This window comes from Bos mutus, chromosome 5, assembly GCF_027580195.1.
Source record: "Bos mutus isolate GX-2022 chromosome 5, NWIPB_WYAK_1.1, whole genome shotgun sequence".
In the NCBI taxonomy this organism is placed as follows: Eukaryota; Metazoa; Chordata; class Mammalia; order Artiodactyla; family Bovidae; genus Bos; species Bos mutus.
In genome coordinates, this window is record NC_091621.1 from 110872603 (window position 1) to 110898022 (window position 25420).

At 47.7% G+C, this 25420-nt stretch overlaps 1 protein-coding gene across 18 annotated transcripts in view; it reads left to right on the top strand.

Annotated features, from left to right (window-relative positions):
• The window catches only part of MICAL3 (microtubule associated monooxygenase, calponin and LIM domain containing 3), a 154952-nt gene that overhangs the window by 15561 nt on the left and 113971 nt on the right, over window positions 1–25420 (top strand). The window contains exon 2 of one of the 18 annotated variants that reach the window (XM_070371627.1): window positions 21082–21181. The exons of 16 other annotated variants lie outside the window; for them this stretch is intronic. The gene's annotated coding sequence lies outside the window, so the exon portion shown is untranslated. Of the gene's footprint in view, window positions 1–697; window positions 721–21081; window positions 21182–25420 lie in introns of those variants that run through there. One more of the 18 variants, XM_070371629.1, reaches the window with a different exon arrangement.

The window sequence follows — 25420 nt, forward strand, 5'->3', positions numbered from 1 at the left end:
ATTCTGTGGGGTGGCTGGTGGAGGGGACAGAACAACATCTCTTCCCTCTGGGGCTCAGCTGCACATGACTTGCTGTTTTCTTGGTGTGGGCTTTAACTGTCTTCTGGTGTTAAGGCTTATTATGATAATCAAGAAACTGGGGAGGGAGGACAGGGAAACTGTTGCCCTAAAAACTCTGCAGTTCATTCACTTTTTGTCAATGTCAGTCTTCACAGAGAAGAAAAAAATCACCACAATTAAAAAAAAAAAGGAATAAAGTGGTAATAATCAGATTAAAGAAGGGAGAAGTAGGATTGTTGGTTTGAACACTGGAGGAAGGTGGAAGAGGAAAGGCAGGCGTGTCTGCTAAGTGGTCAGTCCTCAGAGGTGCCTCCTCACTGTGGAGAGGAGGAAAGAGCAGGCGTGTGTGTGTGTGTGTGTGTGTTTGGCTGAAGGCCAGGAGGGGGTCTTCTTGTGTTAGGCCGGTCTACAGAGGTCTGTTTAACCGTGTATCTAGGGATGGATCTGGTCTGGTGGACTCTGGAAGGAGGGGAGCAGCATTCTGTCAGGCGGTTGACTAGTAGCTTTTATTGATTTTTCCTTACTATCTTGAAACAGCTAACTACACAAAAGGCAGCGTGGAACTTTGGTTGGTCTGGCTTCGTCCTGTCTCTTCCCCTGCCTCTTTTCTGTTGCTACACGTCAGCATTGGAGCTTGAAGACGGGCAGAGCAGCCCAGAGGTAGGACCAGGGTGGACGATACTTCTCTAACCTGTCACCCCCTGGGTTATGACAACACACCGCCGCAGGCTGTCCCGGCCTACAAAATGCCCACTTATGAAGGCCCCAGCGACACCCCTCCCTGCCTTCCCTCACTTTACCCCCTCCAGCTGCCTTGTGATTGAGTCGTTGGGGTTTGTGAGTGGGAGAGGAGAAGTGGGTAAGCAGTGTCTCGATGGTGGTCTCTGCAGGAGCGCATGGAGGAGGGTGGCTGTCTGCTGGGCCTGTTCTGAGCGGCTGCTCGGTGGGGGCGGCACACTCAGTCCTCATGGCACCCCTGTCTCCTGCACGAGGGCCCTGAGGCGGACAGCTCAGTGATGGCCCCGTTGGGAACAGTGGGCTCAGCTTCAAACTCAGGCGTTCAGGTCCAGAGCTGTGCTGTCACTGACCAGTCAAAGGCGACTGACTGGGGTGGACTCACCTCCGTTCTGGTGGCCACCCTTTCTCTCTTCCAACCATCCCTGCACTGTTTCACATTGTCCTTCTCTTCACTTTTGCATTATCTGCTTGAAGTGGTCTATGAGAGGTGCATTTAGATTAAACTGACGTATTCCATCAAAACGGGCAGAGTTGGAGGAGATAACTTTGAAGCATCCAGAGGGGAACACCTGTGGGTGCCCCAGAAGGTGCACTTAGCACAGTGTAGGGTCTTCAGGCACCTCGGGCTGGGCCATGGGATCTGGAAAGAGTGTTGATTACAAGTCTGCTCCCTGAAAAGCTCAGGAAACCTGTCCCCTTCCCTCCTGTACTTTTTTGCCTAGCGTGGGTTTCTGATTCCTAAAACCAAGAACTCACGCAAACCCTATCATTGTCCCAGCTCAACTACTTTATGGATGATTTTTATTTTATTCTGTTTTTAAATGAACTAGTGTGGGATCCTAACCACTGTTTGGAACAGAACCTTTTACCCAGTTTGGTCATGCCTGGTCAGAGTCATTTGTTTCCCTATGAAAAACGAATAGGAAGTATTTGAACTCGTGACATGGACCTGTTTCAGTTTGTTTCCAAAGCAGAGAGGCTCGTCTCAAAACCAGACTTGCATAGGTAGGGGAAAAAACAACCTTCTGCCTTTGGCATTTTAAGCACCTTTCAGTTCAGTTCAGTTCAGTCGCTCAGTCGTGTCCGACTCTTTGCGACCCCACGAATTGCAGCACGCCAGGCTTCCCTGTCCATCACCAACTCCCAGAGTTCACTCAGACTCACGTCCATCGAGTCAGTGATGCCATCCATACCATAGGCAATTATATAGGATCAGCTATCACTCAGTGAGTCTTACTGTGGGCCAGACACTGCCGAGCACCTGTGAGCACACACCACTTCTAGTCTCCTGCTTCCCATTCGGGAAACTTCCAGAGAGGCTGAGGTCCAGAACCATAGATACTCTGCGGAGGCTGGATGACTGCAGATCCTGTGCATTTAATCACCTTGCTGTGAGGTGATGTGTGAGGGAGCAAAAAGAAGAGGAAGCAAGGAAGAAAAGGACAGTAAAGGGCAGGGGAGAGAGATTGGTGAGATGGCAGCATGTCTGGGCCTCCAGGGCTCACTGGACTCTGTGTGCCTCAGTGGGCTGAGCATACCCAGAGATGCTGCTGCCTGGACCACCCTCAGGGAGCCTGGGGACAGACGACCCAGAATCTGAGAGCTTTGAATTCATGCTGGGGCTTCTTCTTAGCATGTGATTATGGAGCAACTACTATATGTAAGGTGAGTGCTGGACAATAAGATGCTGTTTGCCTGCAAGCAGCCTGGGGCGGGGGTGGGGGTGAGGGTGGAGGTGGGGGTGGGGAGAGTAGGCACAGATGCAGAAAACTATAACGTGTTGTGATTCGCAACTCCACTGGCCAGAGAGCCCTGAACATGGAGTGGTAAGAAAATTTATATTATCAGGCAAAGTATTTTTTTCTCCATTTGGTTTTGTTAATTTTGTGCAGGTAAGATTGAGAATTTCTAGAATTTACCCCCATGGCTATTGTTTCAGTAATGTTTGTATATTTGCAAACAGAGGATCTCTTTGCTGCTGCTCTCTGAGGTCCAACTAGGCAGCTTGGTTGCAGGAAAGGCCGGGCCCACCTCCTCTTCCTGCCAGCTGCCCTTCAGCTCAATGCCACTGCCATTTGTGGCCTGTGCTGCTTGCCTTGGAGGTACCAGGCTCCAGGCTGCCATTTCCCTGGTGCTCTGATGGGTGGGAGCAAACCTGAGCAGGAGGCGCTTAACCAATGCTTTGGGAATTAGATCAGGCCACGTTATCGAACCTCGGAACTCCGTGATTACCTTGTGCTGGTACCCGCCAGCTCTCCCACTCCTTTCTTGAGTATCTCTGTCATATGCTGTATTTGGAAGCTGATCTATCATGGAAAAGGCCTGTTAGGACTTCTTGCTGGATATGCTCAGTGAGATAGGGTTTTTGCTTATGTTTAATCTTTTATTTAATAAGACCTTTGGATCATGTATCAGAAATGTATCAGATAGAAATTGCTACCTCTCCTGGAAATGGTTAAGCATCTTCCCCTTTGCTCCCTGCTATGTTACTTGAGTTGGCTCCATTTGGTAATAACATTTAGGACTCTTTCACATGTTGCTAACGAAACTCCCTGTGTCCAGGACCAGTGACCTCAGAGAAGGGTCCATTAGCTTAAAAATATCCTTGCTTCAAGCAAAGTTGGTGTATGAAAATGTGGAGTGACCTCCAAAGTATAATTGTGTGTGTCTGTATTTCTTGAATTCTCCATAGGATAGGAGTTCTGCAACCGAATCCCTTCTTGGGGAACTCAGAACTTTGCTTTTCTGTATCAGCTTCTCCTGTGAGTCTCGTCTTCCACTCTTGGTGGGAGTGGCTCCCCGTCATCTTTACCTGCCTTGCCCTCTCCATGCCCCACATAGGTGCAGCCTTAGAGCTGTACTCGGTCCTGGGCCCTGCCTCTGCGGGCCTCCAGGCGCTGTCCTGGCTGTGGTCAGGGCGTGTCCTGGCGGCGCCTGGCCAGCCAGCCTCTCCCCGTGCAGTATTCATTGGCACCCCGGGGCCATGGACCGTCTGCCCCTGTGCTACCTCCCTTGCTCTGGATGCAGTTGCTCTCCTGTGCTTGTTTCCAGGCTGCTTCTGCAGGCTTTTATGAAGCCCAGATGCGTGGGCATAGGTACCAGCCAGGCAGGAAAACCCAGGGTAGGGTAGAGGTTATTCCCTGGTAGGACATAAAGGAGGGTAAGGGGTTTGGCTTAAAACCTTGCTTGTGTTGAGCTATGGAAAAGGTGGGAAGGGAACTAATTTATCAGGAGCGTGCTTTACCAGTACACTGTATGATAAGACGTCCTTTAGGCCTTACAAGAGTCTTTCATATATGATGCCCACCCAACTAACTGGTTAGGAGCCATGAGGCTCAGTGAGGTTAGTTGGCTTGCCTGAGATCTCTTAGCTGGTGAAGGGTGGTGCCAGATTAGATTAAAACTCAGAATGTGGGATTGAGTCTCTCTTTTTTTGGTTCGTGCCTGTGCTTCATGATCTTCTAGCTCCGCTTCATTACACCTAGGTTTCAGGGATTGCCTGAATAATCTTACCTGAGAAAGAAATCCAAAGGAAGAGGAAAAGAAAGGAGTGACATTTTCCTGGATTCCATGTCTCTGTAAAGGAAAAAATGTTGCCACCATTCCAGTTCTACAAGGATCAAGGCATTAGTCACTGCAGTTGCCCCCTGACAGTGCAGCCTGAGAGGAATTCACAGTGGAGAAAAACCAGCATTCTGTGCTTCGGGCATGCTGGGCCCTGGATAGAGAAGATAGCTTGGATACTGAGGGAGAATTTCAGTGAGCCCAGATTCCTGCATCCTCTTGTACGTAGAAAAGCACTAAAATCATTAACTTGAGATGTCTGTTCTTTGTGAGTAGTAGTAATCTTTTTATGCTTGACTACATGTTTTTCTCAGCAAAAACGTTCATACATATCCTGGCTCCTTCCTTTCTCCTTTGGAGCAGTCCCTCTGAGCTATCTGAGAGGCTGTCCCCCGGGCTACAGTCCTCAGAAAGGTTCCCAGGTGACTGTGACACACACCCTCTCTCTCACAAACACACTCTCTCTCACACACATGCCTTCTCTCTCCACATACACTCTCTTGCACACATACTTGCACACACATATCTTCTCTCTCACACACACAGATACACATTCTCTCTCATACACACACACACACACACACACCCTTTTCTGTCACATACACCCTCTCTCTCTCTCACATACTCTCACACACACTATACCTCACACACATACCTTCTCTTTCCATACACACATATACACTCTCATACACACACCCCTTTTTCTCTCATATACACCCTTTCTCACACACACTCTCACACACATACCTTCTCTCTCACACACACTTGTACACATACCCTCTCTCACATATATCTTCTCTCTCACACACACACACCTTTCTCTTACACACACACTCCCTTTCTGTCTCATTACATCCTTTCACGCACATACTATCACACACATACCTTCTCTTTCACACAAACTCTCGTGCACACACACAACCCTTTCTCTTACATACTCTCTCTCACACACACACACACACCCTTTCTGTCTCATTACACCCTCTCACACACTGTCTCTCACACACATACCTTATCTCTCACACAAACTCGCACACATACTCTCTCTCGCACACACACACACCTCTTTCTTCCTTATATACACCTTGTCTCTCACGCACAATCTGTCATACTCATACCTACTCTCTCTCTCACACACATACACCCTCTCTCACACATCCCCTCTCTCTGCCACACACTATCTCTCTCATTCACACTCACACACACCCTCTCAGAGACACACCCCCCAAATCACACACACACCCTCTTTCTCTCTCTGTCTCTCACACACACACCCCCCAAAATGTATAGCAGTAAGGAACTTGAACTCTGGAACTCCTTGTGCATCATGTACTAGGGTATGTGACCTTGTATGTGTATTTTAACCCCCGTGGGCCTCAGTGTCTCCGTCTGTGCGATGACATGACAGTCGTCTGTGCTTGGTGCGGCTGTGAGCACTGAGAATCCTGCCGACACTTGGTAAGCCACCGTGAACGCCACGCGTGGAGCTGGTGCTGCGGCTGACTGAAGGGGCTGTCTCGGGTGAAGTTGGCTGGCCCCACGCTTACCTGTGTGAAGCGCCCGATGCAGCCCAGCCGTACTCTCAGTCTCAGTGTCCCCTGCTGCATCCTTGGCTCTGCCTTGCTTTTCCTGTTAGCACCTCTTTGGACTTCCTGGTAATTTGTTCATGACTTTGTCATCTGCTGGGCCCCTTCTCTGCATGTTGTCCTGCACTGGGTACCAGGCAGGGCCCAAGTTCCAGGGGCATTCGACGTCCCTGCTTCAGAAGAGACGGCTGGGTGAAGGGAGAAGAACAGCAGTGAGGTGCCAGTTGGCACAGGCAGATTCCTCCAGCCTTTGGGGAGGACGAGCGCAGGCACTTGCCATTGAGCTCTTATGCGCGCAGCGCTGGTGTAGATGCTTCGCATGCCTCCTCAGCCGTTCACTCCAGATGCTGCTCTCGCCCCTGCTCCTCAGATGAAAACAGACACCCAGGTATCTTGGCCAAGGGCACACAAGTGAGAGGAGGCTGGCATTTGGACCCTCGTCTGCTGACGCGTGGGCCTGTGTGGGCTGCGTCTCAGGCCCCGTGCGGTGCAGGGGTGCCTGGAGAGAGAGAGAATGCAGTGCGCCAGGTGCTCGGCAGCGAGGAGGCCCGCCTGGCAGAGTCGGAGCTGAGCTGAATGTGTATGGGCCTTGGGGCCCCGTTTGGTTTGGGTGTTGGGAGATGAGTGAGACGTGTTCCTCGGCCTCTGGAATCTTCTGTAGCTGTGGAGACAGACACACAAATAGATGCTTGCAGTGTAGTGTGGTGGGAACTGTGATGAGGGTAAGTATAGGGTGCTGGGGAGCAGAGGAGAGGAAACTGGGAGACGCTCTTTCCCAGGGTCTTAAGAGGCAAGTTAACGGTGAGTGTGCCATTGAAGGCAATAAGAATTTTCTTTTGTTTGTTCCTTTTTTAAAAAATTTTTGTTGGCATATAGTTGACTTACGATGTTGTGTTAGTTTCTGCTGTACAGCAAAGTGAGTCAGTTACACACATATCTATATCCACTTTTTTATTTTAGATTGTTTTCCCATTAGGCCATTACAGAGTACTGAGTAGAGTTTCCTGTGCTATACATAGTAAGTCCTTATTTAGTTATCTATTTTATATATATTAGCGTGTGTATGTCAATCCTGATCTCCCATTTATCCCTCCATACCTTCCCCCTGGTAACCATAAGATTGTTTTCTACATCTTTAACTCTGTTTCTTTTTTGTGAATAAGTTCATTTGTACCTGGATTTTTAGATTCCACGTATAAGCAATATCAGATGATATTTGTCTTCCTGCATCTGACTTTACTCAGTATGACAAAGAGGAGTTTTCTGAAAGGCAGAGGACAGTGTGAGCAAAAAGGCATGGCACTGTGGGCTCTTCTTATTCAAAGCAGGTTTGTTCACCTGGTCTGATGAACGCCAGGAAGCGCTGGTGTTTATGATCAGTTAGTTCATCAGAGGCTTGTGGACACAGAGAAGCAGCACAGAAGCTGTGTTTTGTGTTGATTAACCTGATGGAGTGGGGCAAGGTGAAAGTTGGCCAAGACCAGCTACTGGAGAAGTTGGCAGGTTTTTCTCTGTAAGGGCCAGAAAGTAAATATTTTCTGTGTCACTGGGCCATAGGATAGCTGATGCACCATGCGGCTGCTGTTATAGGTAGGAAAGCAGATAATTGGTAAATGAATGGGTGTGGCTGTGTGCCAGTAAAGCTTTTATGCCCCACCCCCCAAGTTTGAGTTCACATGTCACAAAATAGTTATCTGTCGATTTTTTTCTCCAACCATTAAAAAAATGTAAAAGTCCTTCACTTGTAGGTTGGATTTGGCCCACAGGTCATGGTAATAATTCAGGTGTGAATGACCAACTAGAACAGGATGTTGGCGATGGAGATAGGCAGGGACTTGATGTCAGAGACATTTTGGGAAGGAGACCCTGATTAGAGGGAGGAGATGAGGAGAGGGGAGACACCCAGGTAGCACGGTAGTGTCAGGTTTCATGTCTTCCCAGCCCCTCTTCTGGTGAAGCTGGTCTTACTTTCCACGCACCCTGGTGGCTTCCCTGGTGGCTCAGATGGTAAAGCATCTGCCTGTAATGCAGGTTCCATCCCTGGGTCGGGAAGATCCCCTGGAGAAGAAAATGGCAACCCACTCCAGCATTCTTGCCTGGAGAATCCCATGGTCGGAGGAGCCTGACAGGTTACAATCCACGGGGTCGCAAAGAGTCAGACGCAACTAAGCGACTTCACTTTTTCCATGCGCCAAAAGTACGGCTTGATTCTGGAGAAAAACCCCAGAGACAGCGAGCCCTCGTGCTGTCAGCACCGAGTTGCTCTAACGCCTCCACGTGAAGTCACTGTGCCGCACAGCTGTGCTGCCTGGGCCTCCAGGGGCCTCACTGGGTCAGTGTGCCCACCTGTTTGTCGGGGCACAGGAAAAGTTTAGCTTTTGGATAACGTGATGTAATTTCAGACTTACAGAGAAATGGTAAGAGCAGTACTGGCAGCTGCTTTGTATCTGTTCCCTAATCTGTTTGTTAATGAGATTTTATTACTTAGCCTTTGTCCCGTTTGCTGTGTCATTCTCCCTCTGCTGACCCGGGTTCCCATCCCACTCTGCCGTTAGTGGCTGTGGCGTCCTGGGCCTGTGTCTTCGTCCTCTAGGCCTCAGACTGTCCTCCCTAGCAGAGCCCTCAGTAGGACTGGGTGAATAATACACACTGAGTGCCAAACGCGCTGTCGCCCGGCTGGCAGCAGATGGTCGGGAGTGTTAGTTCCTTTCCTTCCTCAGTCCCCCTGGAAGCAGTGAGTCAGTGAAGGAAGCAGTCGGCAGGGAGGAGCAGGGGAAATCCTGAGTCCAGGTGTAGAGAGGGACAAAAACAAGACATCAGAGATGTGACCGTGAGAAGGAGCTCTTATTATCAAACTTTGACACTAAGATGAGGGTTTAGGGTTTTTTTTTTTTTTTGTAATCTTATGTTGATATAATTTCAGAAAAGGCAAGAATGGTACAAGGAGCTCTTGTTCCAGAAGTACCCATTGTCTTTTGTCCCATTTACTTTTTCATATTTTTTCCTTCTCTTTTTATAAACTAGGGACATCAAGCCCTAAATACTTGAGTGTTTGTTTCGTAGGAACAGAGATACTCTCTCAAATTGTGATAGGGAGCCTGAGGTTCTGAAATAGGGATGTGGCATGGTGTGAAGATACTTGGGGAGGATGGGCTGAAGGCCAGGGCCCTGTGGGTATGCAGTTTGGAATAATTTTCGCTGCAGGGTGATGAGAGCAAACTGACCAGAAATGGGAGGGATGCAGACCCAGGAGACTTAGGACAAGGGAGAGGGTGGGGGGAACCGTGCTGCTTTCTGGGGAGGAGAGCAGCACGCATAGCTGAAAAAGTACATTTAGCTTTAGTTTATACTTGGGAAAATGAAATGGCTCTCTCCCCTTTTATTCACAGTACAGTCTGTGGAAGGCAGAGGCCCACCAGCTGCTGGCCAGTGGGGCTGGAGTCTGTCTGCTGCATCTTTGGAGCAACAGTTCTTCAGGCTTTGTCACGAAGCTGGTCGGTAGAGAGGAGGGTTCAGGTTAGGGTGTGGGTGAGGTCTGATGGAGACCAAGGAGTCCTTAGTGACAGGCAGATGGTGGTAAGCGGGGAGGATGGGGGGCCAAAACCACTCTTGGGAAGGCAGCTGGGCAGGACCCACAGGGAACCGGGCAGAGACATGCAGACCAGAGACAGTTGAGAGGGAGGGAGAGGACCAAACTGAGCTCCAGGAACCTGGATCAGTGAGTGCTTGTTTGGCTCAGTTTTTTCCAGTGTGAGAGCCAGAACTTTAAGAGAGCTTTAAGGAATGCCCTGTGAACAGTGCCACCCAGGATGCTAAACCAGGTCAGACTGAGGGGTTTAAAATTAGCCTCCCACTGCTGAGTGTGTTCTGAAAGAAATACCTCAGGGAGAATAAATGTATCGAAAAAGGTGTCATAGATTTGAGCTTATGTGAAAAAGTGTACTCATTCAGTCACGTCTGACCTTTTGCGACTCCACGGACTGCAGCCCACGAGTCTCCTCTGTCCATGGAGTTCTCCAGCAAGAATATTGGAGTGGGTAGCCATTCCCTTCTCCAGGGGATCTTTCTGACTCAGGGATCGAACCCTTATAATAAGGATTAAAAGATCCGCCCCCTGCCCTTTGTGAAAGTGTGTTAGAGGGAAGATTGTGCTGGTCTCTCTGGCTTTCAAAATTCCCAGCTCTGGGAAAACCTTGTCATAGGAAAGTCTTGATTCTCTCTGGAGTCTTAGGGGTGAAGTCACCGCAGGATTATACTTTGTTTCCACAGACATGCATGAGCATCTTTTGTGTACTAAACACCGGGAGTGTAGGAGTGAACCATGGCCTGCCAGAGCTTGCTCATACCTTGTGGTTAAATTTTCAGAAATTTTGCAAGTTGGTTGTTAAATACAGCTGTTGTTAAAAATTAATTTTATAAGCTTAAAGTTAAATAAATTGTATTGGAAACAAGGGTAATATATTCTCAAGGTTCATTCCTTCCTCATTATTTTAGCGTCAACTATGCTCTCAGGACTCTTGCCCACATATGGTGGAAATACTGTATAATTACAAACTATGGTACATCTCCTCCCAGCTCTGTATTCAGAGATGTCAAGTCCAGAGCTTGAACTTGGCCATGGTGGGTGTATTTATACCATAGAAACCAACAGACTCTACACATTGGGGCTTGATTTGTTGTTTTGTTCATTGTCTAAGAAAGTGATGGAAAAATGTTAATATTTTGCATTTTTAAACTTAAAACTGTTTTGTGTCCATATCCAGTATATTGTGAATAGCACAAAAAAATTGAGGAAATAATTCTTTTAGTATTTGAAAAGCTAGGGTCCAGTTCAGAGAGAAGTTGCTTATGTCATGTTTGATACAGCTTTTTTTTTGCTATTAAGTGCAGCACATAGGAGCCTAGTTCCCCAACCAGGGCGAAATTGCCCTCCCGCAGAGGAAGCATGAAGTCTTCACCACTGGACTGCCAGGGGAGTCCTGATATATATCTTTCTTGTCCCGTTTTGTTTTACTCCTTAAGGTAAATGATGATAACCAACAATGACTTATCTATCAGTTGAATCTATGGATTGGCTGTCAGTTCACTTCAGTTCAGTTCAGTCACTCAGTTGCGTCTGACTCTTTGCAACCCCATGGGCTGCAGCATGCCAGGCTTCCCTGTCTATCACCAACTCCTGGAGCCTGCTCAAACTCTTGGCCTTTGAGTCGGTGATGCCTTCCAACCATCTTATCTCTATTGTCCCCTTCTCCTGCCTTCAATCTTGGCAGCATCAGGGTCTTTTCCAATGAGTCAGTTCTTTGCATCAGGTGGCCAAAGTACTGGAGCTTCAGCGTCAGTTCTTCCAATGAATATTCAGGATTGACTTTAGGATTGACTGGTTTGATCTCCTTGCAGTCCAAGGGACTCTCAAGAGTCTTTTCCAACACCATAGTTCAAAAGCATCAGTTCTTCAGTGCTCAGCTTTCTTTATGGTCCAACTCTCACATCCATACATGATTATTGGAAAAACCATAGCTTTGACTAGATGGACCTTTGTTGGTAAACTAATGTTTCTGCTTTTTAATATGCTGTGTAGGTTGGTCATAGCTTTTCTTCCAAGGAGCAAGTGTCCTTTAATTTCATGGCTGCAATCACCATATGCAGTGATTTTGGAGCCCAATAAAATAAAGTCTGTCACTGTTTCCCTTGTTTCCCCATCTATTTTCCATGAATTGATGGGACTGGATGCCATGATCTTTGTTTTTTGAATGTTGCGTTTTAAGCCAGCTTTTTCACTCTCCTCTTTCACTTTCATCAAGAGGCTGTTTAGTTCCTTTTCACTTTCTGCCATAAGGACCTTTCTGTGGATTGGCCATAGATATGAATTAAACAAACAAACAAAAACTTTGAGAATCAGTTGACTATATGGACTAAAGAGCATTATGTATTTTATACTTTATTACTTATTACTATGGGCTTCCCCGTGGCTCCGTCAGTAAAGAGTCTGCCTGCAATGTGGGAGACCCGGGTTCAACCCCTGGGTCAGGAAGTTCCCCTGGAGAAGGAAATGGCAACCCACTCCAGTATTCTTGCCTGGAGAATCCCATGGACAGAGGAGTCTGGCAGGCTACAGTCCATGGGGTCACAAGAGTGGGACACGACTTAGTGACTAAACCACCACCACCACTTCTTACTATATATATATTACTATTATATATTTTGTACTTTATTGCTTATTACCATATATTTATTAATATTATGTATTTTATTGCTATTATACGTTATACAACTTTATATCAGTAAATTTTAGAATAAATGTACGTGCATATAAATAACACAAAAATGGTTTAGAGAATGGGTTGTTAGGCATTTACCTGCACAACACCATAGTGAGTTAAACACTGCTTTCACGGAGTTCACAGTTTCGTACAGACAAGCCATAAATCACAGACATGCTTAAATGTGCAAAGGGCCTGGAGGAAGGCCCAGGGCAGGGCCTGGGAAACTGTGACGAGGTGCTCAGTCTGGCCAGAGCTGTAGGCTGGGGAGTGGAGGGGCCTGACCAGAGGGGCCAGCTGCTGTGGAGCCAGGGAGGACTGTGAGGGCTTAGAGGGTGCTCAATGATGGGAAGGAAGCAGGCGGGGCTTTTGGAAAGAAAGGTGGGCGTGGACCAGGTGCCGCCTGCTGCAGGTCATGTGAAGGTCGTGTTAGCAGTCAAGGATCCTGCTTTTAGGCCGATTGGCCGCTTAGCTGCTACAGGCATGTAAACGTGACTCCCTGTTTGGCTTTAGAAAATAGGTATTAATAATGTTTTTGTGAAGTTGATACTTAAATTTAACATGTACAAATTATCTATTTCCTGTGTGCAAGACTTTGTGCTAACGGTTTTCAAGGAGACATAAATTGTTAACGTTGTCCTTGTCCATTAGGAATGTGTTCTATGGGAATGTGTTATATGGTAGGAGAGCCAGATATATGTACAGTGAACTGTAACATAAGGTGACTTTGAACAAGTGCTGTGCAGAAAGCAGTTCATTCTTGTTGTGGAGCAGGAATGCCATATAGACAAAGCTGGGAAGTTGTTTTCAGTAATCTGGGGAACCCTGGAAGAGTGTCCCTGCCTTTGACCAAAAGCCCTTACTGTCTTTATTTCCTGATTTATCCCCATTGTCTAGGGATAAATGCCCTGAAGTCTTTGATTATTTCATGAATGCTGATTCTGCTTGTATAACCAGACTGCTGGAGGGGTGGGGATGGGGGTGGGGGCTCTTCCTCGTGGTACCTGACCAATAGCTCATGTGCTTTCAAATATATATATATATATATTCTATATTCACCAGTAAGGCATCCTAGATTTAGGGGTTTAGAAGAGACTTTAGACAGAAACTATCAGCCTGATGTTTAGGGGTGTGCTGGGCTGGGAGAAGGAGCTGGAGCAGACTCGCTGTCTCCCCTAGGCTGAGGCCGGCTCACAGAGGTCCCTCAGTGTGGTGGCGGAATTCCTCTAATGAAATCTTCGGTGAAAAGACTCAGCGCTCCTGTTCTCTTTATTTTAACATTTGCTTAGTACCTACTGTGTGCCAGAGCCTGTGTTACTTGTGAGAATACAAGGACACAAAAGACACGGTACTGCTCCAAGCCGTTTTATTATGTAAGTCACGCACCACAGAGTTCATTCATTTAAAGTGTGAGTTCACTGGTTTTAAGTATATCCTCAGAGTTGTACAACCATCACTACAGTTAATTTTGGAACATGTCTATCATCCCGTAAAGAAACTCTGTACCCATGGCAGTAACTCTCTTCTCTCCAGTCTCTCTCCTCTGAGCCATAGGCAATCACTAGGCTACTTTCTGTCTCTCTAGATTTGTTACTGTGGACATTTCATATAAATGAAGTCATACAATATGTGGTTTTCTGTGACTAGATTTTTTTCACTCAGCATCATGTTTCAGAGTTCATCCATGTTGTAGCCTGTATCAGAATTTCATTTCCTCTTATGGCCAAATAATATTCCATTTTATGGATCTACTGCATTTTCCTTGGAGAAGGCAATGGCACCCCATTCCAGTACTCTTGCCTGGAAAATCCCATTGACAGAGGAGCCTGGTGGGCTGCAGTCCGTGAGGTTGCGAAGAGTCGGACACGACTGAGTGACTTCACTTTCACTTTTCACTTTCATGCACTGGAGAAGGAAATGGCAACCCACTCCAGTGTTCTTGCCTGGAGAATCCCAGGGACGGGGGAGCCTGGTGGGCTGCCGTCTATGGGGTCGCACAGAGTCGGACACGACTAAAGTGACTTAGCCGCAGCAGCATTTTCCTTATCCATTCAACAGTTGGTAGACATTTGGCTTCTGGCTGTTTTGAATAATGTCATGATGAACGTTCATGTACAAGTTTCTGAGCGGGTGTGTGTCTTCACTTCTCTTGTATGTATACGTACCTCGGAGTGGAATTGCTGGGTCACGTGATAACTGTGTCTAACATTTTGAGGAGCTGCAGAACTTTTCCAGCGTGGCTGCACTGTTTTCCACTCCCAGCCTCATTGTCCGAGGATTCAAGCTCCTTCACATCCTTGCTACCTCTTGCAGTTATCTTTTGGTTCCAGCCATCCTAGTGGGTGTGAAGGAGTAGCTCAATGTGGTTTTGATGGGCATTTTTGAAATAGTTAATGACGTTGAGCAGCTTTTTGTGTGCTTATCGACCATTTGTGTATCTTTGGAGAAATATCTCTTAAAATCCTTTGCCCATTAGAAAATTTGGGTTACTTTTTTATTTATCAGGTTGTAAGACTTCTTTATATATTCTGGATATGAGTTTCTAATGAGATAGATGGTTTGCAAACATTTTATCCTACTCTGTGGGTTGTCCTTTCTTGATAGTTTTGAAGTATAAAAGTTGTTAATTGATGAGTCAAATTTGCAGTCAGGTCTTGAGTAAACTCAGATTTACATGACAAATTTCTATGCGTTTAGGTGTTCCTGTTTTATTTGACAGGTTTCTACAGCTGAGTAGTCTATAACCAGTTTCATAGCCGTTACTAATCAGACTTTCTTCCCATGGACAGAGGAGCCTGGCGTGCTGCAGTCCGTGGGGTCGCAAAGAGTTGGACATGACTGAGGGGCTAAGCATAGCACTTCTTATGTTGGTGACTTTGTTTTAGTTTTTAGAAACTTAAAATCTTATGAAAGCAAAGACTAAAGCATACAGGCTCTTCATAGCATTTTACTAATCACGTTGCTGATAAAAACAGCCATAAGCTGATGGCTCTTAAACACAGAGTGGGGACCAGGCTTCTGGGAGTAGCTTAAGGTTGAACACAGTATACTGAAGTTGTATTTAAGCACAAGGCAGGAAAGTAGAGCAGTGTCCCTTCCCATTGTAACCTTAACTCTCTTGTGCTATCTAATGAGATTTTCAGCTCTATTTACTCTAGTGTAAGACATAGAATTTAATAACTAGAGGTGTATCTGGGTTATGTAGGTAAGTTACCGTAATGAAAAATGTGAACTGTCTCCTACCCTGATCCTGCAAGATATTTTAGCAGTCCTTCTCCCAGTGTTGCTCAGACAAGACCGAAAAGAAGTAGGCGTCTGACTTCCGTGTCAGTGTTGTGTTGGCTGAACCACGTACCCCCTACGGCCTGCAGCAGTAAGGAGTATGTCCCCTGTGAGCCAGCCAGCTCAGGAGATGGGCTGTTCCTCGTCCAAGATCACATTCCCAGTTGGTGGGAATGCTGGGGTCTCTTTGGGGAGATATACTTGGGATTACTTGCATATGTGGTATTCCAGTGCCTCATTTGTTCTGTATCCCTTTCTTAATTGGATATTTCCATTTCTAAGTTGGGCTAAATGAATGTGGCTTTTTTTTTCCTTTGCATATAATCTGAACAAGTAGGTATAAACCATGTAGCTGGGGTCTGGAGGGAGTATGGAGCATAGGAACAGGCCTGTGATGGGGAGGAGACCTGGGTAAAGACAGTGGAGAAGGTAGAAGTCCTGTCTGTCCAAATGCAGGACAGTTGTGGGGTTTATGAAATAGGGTGGGAATCAAGTAGCTTGTGATGAATCACAAGCTGGAATCGATTTTGCTGGGAGAAATATCAGTAACCTCTGATATGCAGATGATACCACTCTAATGGCAGAAAGTGAAGAGGAACTAAGGAGCGTCTTGATGAGGGTGAAAGAGGAGAGTGAAAAAGCTGGCTGGAAACTCAACATTAAAAAAACTAAGATCATGACATCTGGTCCCATCACTTCATGGCAAATAGAAGGGGGAAAGTGGAAGCTGTGACAGATTTTATTTTCTTGGGCTCCAAAATCACTGCAGACAGTGATTGCAGCCATGAAATTAAGAGATGCTTGCTTCTTGGAAGAAAGCTATGACAAACCTAGGCAGCATACTAAGAAGCAGAGACATCACCTGTTGACAAAGGTCTATATAGTCAAAGTGATGATTTTTCCAGTAGTGTATGAATGTGAGAGTTGGATCATAAAGAAGCTGAGCACTGAAGAATTGATGCTTTGGTACTGTGGTACTGGAGAATATCTTGAGAGTCTCTTGGACTGCAACAAGATCAAACTAGTCAATCCTAAAAGAAGTCAACCCTGAATATTCATTGGAAGGATGGATGCTAAAGCTCTAATACTTTGGCAACCTGATGCAAAGAGCTGAGTCATTGGAAAAGACCCTGATGCTAGGAAGGATTGAGGGCAGGAGAAGAGGGCGACAGAGGATGAGATAGTTGGATGGCATCACCAACTCAATGGACATGAGTTTGAGCAAACTCCAGAAGACAGCAGAGGGCAGAGGAGCCTGGCATCCTGCAGTCCATGGAGTCTCATAGAGTTGGACGCCACTTAGTGACTGAAAAACAGCAGTAACAAGTAATGTGTGAGGCAGTTTGAAATTCCCAGGCTCGTTTGCTGGTGTCACCTGTGAGGCATTCTAGTGCCTGGATGCCTTAATAGCAAGTGTACTTGTGAATGAAGCCTAGTCCCGCATTCCCACTTTCAGCAGAGCTACCTATGATCAGTAGGTGATGGTTGTATCTTGGATTGTTTCTGGCCTTTCTCTTCTGTAGAAGAGAACCCTCCACATGGTTCTGCGATCACTGGATCGACCTGAGACTGGCAGTTCTTTCACTGAAGTCACCCTTGGGTTGTTTTTGGAAGGTCTTTGCCTGCTTTGTTCTTGATGAGGCAGGTGCTTGAAGATGGCTGTGGTGTGGTCACATGTCGGGCTGCGGAGTCAAGTGGCTTGGGTTTACTTCCATCTTTACCAGTTAGCACTGTGTGACCTCAAGTACATTACTGTCCTATTTCTTCACCCAAAGCCTGAATGATAACATCTGTGTCATAGGGTGATTGTAAGGATCAGTGAAATCTCGTGTGGAGTTCTTCACAGAGTCAGCACATGCTAGAGTCAGCCACAGTTATTGCTGCTGTTCTGGTTGCTGAAGCAACCACATCATTAGTTTAGACCCAGCTCTTGTAAGTGAAGTGGGTCATCAGGTTGGGTGTGAGAAGAAATAGCAACACTTCAGTGATTCGCACGTGCTGAGCTCCTGTGTGTTAGGGCCTCAGCGTGGCTTTTACCTGCCTTAGTCCGGTCATCTCTCATGACATCATGGAGGGCTGTGCTCGGGTCAGACAGCCGCTGGGAGCAGAGCCCTAATGCTTTTCTTGTCTGTGGCCGCCTTGGCAGCCACAGGAACAGGCCAGTCATCCTTTGCCCGGAGCCTGTAGTTTCAGCTGCTCACATATGACGTCACCTGAAGAGAGGAACAATTTCCAGGATGTCAGCTTTCTAGGGGTGTGTCTTTTCTGTCATGATGATTGAATGGTGAGAAGAACCTCAGGAACCCTGTCCTTTGAAAAGGCCCCTGATCACCAGGTGCCTGTTGGTCTTCTGTCCACCCACAGGCAGGTACCCGCAGCCTGTACTGACCCCAGGCTGCGGGGTGAGGGTAGAAGGGGAACTCGGGCACTTCCTCCACTGTCATGATACAGGCTGCTTCAGAATGCCAGCAGGGCATTGGGTGGCCTACTGGTGGCCGTGCCTCTCTGAGGAAGGAACATGTGCTCAGTTACATTTTCTCTAGAGATGAGGCCCTTGTCAGGGGAATAGCATGCAGGAATCTTCTCCCATTCTGTGGGTTATCTTCGCACCGTTTTGATGGTGTCCTTTGAAGCTGACATTCCCTTGCTGCCCTGGTCCCACCCTGTCTCCCAGTTGGTTAGGTTTTGCAGGTGTGGGATGCGCAGGCCTAGGAGGGAAGGGGCGCAACCCCTCCCCTGAGCACCCTCTCCCCCGTCCCTCTCAAGGTCACCCAACCCAGAGAAGAGCTGAGTGGGCACAGGGTCACGGTAGAGCTCCGCCTCAAAGAATCTGGAGAATCTGGGCCTGCAGCCTGGTGTGGCCTTGCAGGTGACCTCGGAGCAGCGGCCCAGGACCGCGGCAGGTACCGCTGGTGGCCTGTGGCCGCAGGCTGAGCACTGAACACGGTCGGGCGGGCGCTTCACATTTGGCCTGGCTTGCCAAAGACTCCACGGCCGGCGGCTCAGGTTACAGTTGCTGTGGGAACTGTGACCTTTGAATTTCCTGGCTTATGCATGGAATTTCAGTTGCATAATTCTACAACAATTTGGATTTTTTCCTCTTCTCACTCTCCTTCTTGGCATTTGATTTTTTTTTTATCCCAGTGAATGAGATCCATCGCTCTCTGCCTTCCTGTCTCCTCCTGAGGCAGACAGTCTCACTCACATTCCTGTCCCTGCAGCTCGCCCGGAGTGTGCCAGGCAGGAGACCGGCTGGTGCAAGGCTGTGGGAACCTTCCTGTTGTTCCCTGCAAGGCCCCCGAGGGTGGGCTGGCTGGGCTGGCTGGACTGCTGTCCAGGTGTCCAGGGTGTCCAGCTGTGCCCTGGAGGTTACCCCGTCTGTGTGCCCGGAACGTCCTCCCAGCTGGCGCCGCTGAATTCTCCCAAGCTTCAGTTTCCACTTGGAGTCCTGCCTTCTCTGGGAGACCTGTTGTTACTACTGAGGCCTAAAATTGCTCCCTTCCAGGGACCGACATGCGACCTGAATGTTTCACTGGGCATTTAATCAGATGCTGTGGTCTGGTTTTTTTTTCTTTTCTAGAAGATTCTTGAGGGCCAAGATTTTAAGTGATTGCATTGCCTGTTAAACGGTCAGTGGTTTATAAAGAAGTGTGTGCGCTTTTAGTGTCTGCCATGAGGAAGGCATTGGGCCAAGAACTCGGAGGGACACAGGAAGAAGCAAGGTCCTTCCTTAAATCCACTTTCCTCAAGAGGCCAAGCCTGGCTGTCCGTGACGTGGTCTTGCCTGTCCTGCCATCCTGCTCGTCCTCTCTGGGGAGCTCCAAACCCGGGGTTCCTGGGGGGCCGCGCACCTGCGCCTCTCGGCCCCTGCAGAGAGCTCCTACCCTCCCTCAGCTCCCTCCTCTAGTCTCAGGCGACATGGCGCCCCACCACCTGACCCCCAGCCCAGGGGGCCTTCTGGTATTTCCTCTTCCCTTCTCTGTTCTCTCCCCCCACAGGCCTCCTTACACTGTGTAAGTACGAACTCGTTCGTGTGCTGACATTTTATCCTGACAGTTGTGTCCACCACCGCATTCCCTTCTCTGGGGCGTGGGAGACGTTTTGTTCACTTCTGTGCTCAGACCCAGCACGATGCCTGGTGTTTGTAGACTCACAGTCAACGCTGAACAATTGCGTATTCGTATAGAAAGAGTGTGAAGTGACTGGCCGGTGATCCCGCAGCTTTTACTGCTCTGGTTGGCTTGCAGTAGACAGGCTTGTGGAAGCACCCGGTGCCCTCTTTTGAGATAAAAATGGATCTCAGGATATCTGCTGTGACCTCAGCACAATGCATGAGCTTTTTTCTTCCTTTCCTTTTCCTTCTGTTTCCCCCTCTCCTGTATTCCTTCTTTGGTTTGTTTTAGAGATAATTCAAGGCCCCTTGGGCTCTTGATTTGTGCTGTGGGTGAGGCAGGACTGTGACTCTGTTCTTTGTCATTCTAGATGCCTGTTTTGGCACCTGTGGGATACTCAGTTTTCCCTAAAATCTCAGAATCCTTTTTGAGAAGCAACCTGTGTTCCTGGCCAGGACAGCAAGGAGCAGGGGTGCTTTGAGTCTTGGTGCTCTGCTGATTCCCCTCCAGCAAACTGGTATGGGTGTGTGGGCCCTTCGTAATCTTTTAGAGTGGACACGGCTTTCTTGGGTGCTCGAGATGTCTGTGACTTGCTGGGAAAATGTTTAAATAAAGAACCTGAAGAGCCTGGTCAAGTAGTGTCTCCAAAGTACTTGATGGAAGAAAGAGGCGCCGTGTAAACTCAGAGTGTAGTTGCTAATCGGACTTTGGTTTGATCCTCTTTTCTGCCCTGGGTTTCCTTCTGTTGGCGCTCAGGCTCCCAGGATCCACAGCGGAAAGTCCCTGGGTTGGTTCTCCCACCCCCCTGGCACAGTGGCCTGGGTGGCACAGAACCGCTGCTCTGAGGGCCTGGCGTTGGTGTGCTGGGCAGCTGTGTGACAGGGCGCTGGTCCCGTGGCACCTCCAGCTGCTTTTCATGGGGAGGGGCGGCTCTCCTGCTCATTGTCTGGTGGACTAGGGCCTAGTTCTGTGTCCTTGAGGGGTAGTTCACCGGCGTGGAGCCCACCTGGGGGGGTCTCCATCCCCCACCTCAGGCCACACTGGTCGGAGCCCCCTTTTGGGGGACAGATAGAGAAGCTTCTGCAATCAGAACTGTGTTCTTCACTACAGTGGCATGTTGTCTTGTTTTTAAGTTTTAGTTTTCACTTCTGAAAAAGCATCTGATTTCTACAGTAATATCATGTATACATTTTTTTTAAATCCAAATTTTAAAAACAGGCCAAATTCAGAACAGAATTTGATAATTTTCCCGTCCCTGCCTTGTCCTGTGTCCCATCCTCTCTCCCGAGATGTCCTGTCCCCTAATGCCTGTCGTATTCCTGGTGCACCATAGATGTTTTCATAGTCCTTACACTGGGGGTGGTGGGAAGAGGCTCCCAGTGCTGTCCTGTAAACCGTGTAATTTATCAGTGTTCACACAAACATAGAACACTACTTGTGTGTCTTATCATTCCTGTTTTATCTTGTCCTCTATTTCAGCTCCACACCCGACTCTGAAGCAGCACACGGACTGTTATGAAATGATCTGGAAGAAAGTAAAACATATTCTTAAGATGATTGAATTTAACTCAGTTTTTTGGTAGGGAGAGATTTTATTTATAAAGCTTTTAAAAACTAGTCATTTTCGCAAAAATTTTGTAGCATGAGACCTTTTGATTTGTGATTAATAAAATACACAATTAATGGATAAAGTAGTTTAAGAATTTACCCAAAACGTTGAATTCATAGTTTGATCCTTAGGTGTTTTCTGCTTTGCCGTCCCATGCTAGTCTGCATGCCTCGTGCCTTTTGAGCTCCTTTACTCTTCCTTCCGTAAATTCCTGCTTGAGGGACACTGGGCTCGGTCTTACCTTCGCACTGGTGTGGTCGTGAGAGCGTGGTGTTATCTGCTTCTGGGACACTGGGCTCACTTCATGATGATTACTTATTTTAGCCTCACTTCAAAACCCTTCTTTCCCTGTGAGGCAGGCAGTGCTGGTCTCTGTTTTACAGCAGAGACTGGGCTTAGGAGCCTGCCCTCACTAACCAGACCCAGTGAGGGGTGGGTCCCAGGTTCAAGTCCAGACCCATGGACTCTGGAGCCCGTGCTCTTTGCACGGGAGCTCCTGGCATCTGCCCTGCTTGTGTCTTGAGCAGATGTGTCCCTTCCGGATGGCAGGTTGACTCTGTGCCCAGGTTATGACCACCTCCTCCCTCCCCTCAGTGGGCCGCTGAGAAGGCTTCAGGCTGGGCCACTGCTCACATTCCCATCCCTCCGCCCAGCTTCATCCCATCCATCCTCCACTATCTCTTATTCATTATAATATTTAAATGTTTGTTGTAATTAAGTTAGCTAAATTTTCATTGATTTGAATCTGTTAGAAGTTTGTCATCTAGTCTCTACCAGCTTCTGAACTGTTATCAGTAAATTTCTTTGAGTGATTCCCCATGTGTTGGGCAGAGATTGTGTGTGTGTGTGTTTACTGTCCATCGGCCAGGCTTGTGAATCTGTTGAGTAGATTCATCACACATCAGAGCTTGAGTTAATGATGTATATATGTTCTGCTTTTTTGCAGCGCACATAGATGCTGTAGTGATTAACAAAATACAAATTCATTGAAAAATGTTAAGAGTAGATTGTTTTTATTGTTAGGCATTTTTTTCAATCAACAAGGTGTTGTAAGGAATACCTTATATCACATAATGATCAGAAATAATAGTTGATGGTAAAAGGAGTCATCATAACTGAAAAAAGCTGGGAACCCCAGCCGTACCATTTGTTTAGCAGTTATGTACTTACTTGTGTTTTTAGTTATTTTATGCGTTAACTGCTTAGCTAGATTGTAAGCCCTGTGAGTGGGGGCCTTTGCTTACGCTCCCGTGTCCCCCTTGGAGTGCTTACACAGTCAGTACCCAGGAGGTGTTTACCAACTTGATTTCATCCTTGGATCCTATTTTTCCTGTTCCACTCTACTATTTTACTTCCTTGAGCTCCCTCTTCCTCTTGTCTAGTTCTAACAAGTAACCCCTAACCTTCACTAATCGTCCGTCAGTGGATTGACGCTGCTTGTCACACTCCAGCTGCACTCTCAGCAGGTCTTAGGCCAGGCTCTGGCCTGATGTGTTATCGTTGAAGCAATTATTTATGGAGCATTTTTGCCAGCATTGTGGAAAACAGTGTCAAGATGCAGTCTCTCATTTACTTCTTAGAAGTACTCTGAAGGAGGTTCTGTTCGCACCTGCATTTTATAGGCGCCTGACTGGGGATTGGACAGCTGGGCAGGGGCAGTCAGGATCCAGTCTCAGCCTGACTCCCAAGCCTGTGCCTTCTGGTGGCTGTGCCTCCTGAGGCCCTGCACGGTTGGCTGTTCCCCTAAGGAATTTTCCATTGGAGAGACAGAAACAATGGCAAACAGTGCTGCTTGGATGTGAATAAGTGTGAAATTGTTTGAAACTGCGAAGGCGCTCAGAGGCGGAGGAGCTCAGGCAGGACTCAAGGAGGCGAGGGGGTCTGAGATATGGAAGAGAGAAGGGCACTGGCGAGTTCAGGTGCCAGGAACCACCGAACCACATCCGAGTGAGAGGGCGGTGCTGCGGGGAAGGGCCGGGGTGGCCAAACTGGAGGGCTGGGCTTCTCGGGGAGAGTGGGAGATGAGATTGGGTAAGTCTTGCCACACTGGAGATACCATGGGAAATAATAAGCACATCTGTGGGTCGTGAGCAGGATATGACAGAGTAGGTTCTGTTTAAGAGCCATGGGGTGGACAGCAGACAGCAGATTGCCTATGGCTCGATGGTTCGTCATTCTTCCCTGCTGGTATGCCCTCAGGACCAGTGTTACCTCTCTGGTCCTAGGAACTGCTGTCTCTACAGACGTCCTGTGTTGGTTGGTCAGACTGCCCTGGACTGTGGGGAAGTGGAGAATGTAGACCTTGGGGGTTCAGAGACCCAGAGTGGACTCCTGACCCTGTAGCTTACAAGCTGGACAGATTATTTGATGGCCCTTCTTCATTCTTTTTCCCCATCTGTAATTTGCAGATGATAGTGATGACTCAAAGGGCTGTTTCGGGATGAAGATGCTAGCAGATATAAGGACAGAGGCTGTTCAGCTGGAGGTTCCAGACTTCCTGGGGTTAAGCGCCAGCTGTATCACTTACTGTTTGACTTTGGGCAAGTTACTTAACCTCTCTGTGTTTCCTTTTTCTCATCTGTAAAATCAGCCTGATACTTGTACCTACCTCACAAGGAGAATTAAATGAGGAAAGATAGATAATTGGCTCTGAGATGTGCCTGGGCATGTGGTAATGTGATTAATAAATTGCAGCTGCTATTTTCAGTAGTATCATTACCACTGTCATCACAGTATTAATACTTGGTTTGGAGTGGTACTTTCTTTGAGGCAGGGGACCAAAACATAAAGCCTCCCTAATATATGGTAAGAAACTGGCTCTGATCACTGGGTAAAAGTGATGTCACTTCAGAGCTTCCCTTAAACACTGAAATTATAACCATCTGGTGCCAGTTTAAGGATCTTTTAGAGATCCCAGGTATTACTGAAATCCTTTAAAAAAGTTAGTCATCGTTTTCTTTTTCTTCTGAGAGAAGGAAGGATTTATGATTACTTTCAGCGGGTAAGTGATAATCCTGGAAATTTTGCCAGAGCAATGTCTCAGTTGCTGTTTTCTGATACAGGACTCTTGCAATCACATTTCTTAGGCACAGAAATACTGCCCTTCTTTTTTAAATAAAAAGGAGGAGGGAGGGAAAGGAGAGATGAGGATGCCTGGGTTTCCTCTGGCCGCGGTTTCCTCCGACATTGGAAGACTAGCTGCCACAGGGTGGGAGACGCTCGCCTGTGCGGGTGAGGTCAGCTGTGCTGGGTTTGGTGTGCCTTGGTGGCGCAGAGGCCCCACCGCGAGCCCCGCATCTGCTCTGTGCTGCTGCAGTCCAGGGCTTCTGCTTAGGGCCATTCCCTCCACTCCACCCAGACCTCGACTAGCCGTGTTTAGTATTAGCAGAGCAGGTAAAACTGCCTGCCTTCTGGCCGCTTTGAAAACCCCCAAGCCCTGTTCTTGAACCAGCGATTGTGTCCGAGTCTTTATCTGTGTGGAGCAATTCTTTCTTATCCTTTAATTTTTTTTTTTAAACAAAACTCAAATTGTTGGACTTTGTTCTTTATGGATGAAGTGAGAGTTGCTTTCTGAGGACTGGTTCATACCAGAAACCAGCTGCTTTTAGGTTGCTGAGGATCTTTAAAGGCGCAGTTTATTTGTGGATCCACGTTCCCTGCCCATGGAACCTGGTGTCTGCAGGATTCCGGTGTAGGCTGCGATAGCACTGAGGTGGGTGATGGCTGGCAGAGGTGTGTGAGTCTGGTTTTAAGACTTTAATCTCAGTAGGGTCAGAGTCTTGTGGAGCTAATCCCTTCGACTCCCCCGCCCACCTTCCCCCCCCCGACCCCCGCAGCCCATTACAGTCCGTAATAAGTATGGACATGTGCCATGTGCAGAGCTGGTGAACACAACCCAGATGCATGCATGAGCCACACGGGCAGATGATCAAATAGAAGGCGCCTCATTTGGGGACAGCGATGTCTTCCGTGGAGCCGTACCCTCCATTAGCAGTCACATTGTGCGTCGCCAGAAGACTGGGCTTGTGCTTGTTTCGCTGCAGTTGTGCAAGAGGGACTTGGCAGAAGGATGTGGCGGGAGGACAGCCTGTCAGAGGAGGGCTAGGTGCTGTCAACCAGAGTGAAGGCCACAGACTGTTCTTCCTCCATCCTTGCCCTCCTTGAGTCTCTCTGGGGCTGCGGAGGAGGCTGGTGTTTCGGCTTCTTCGT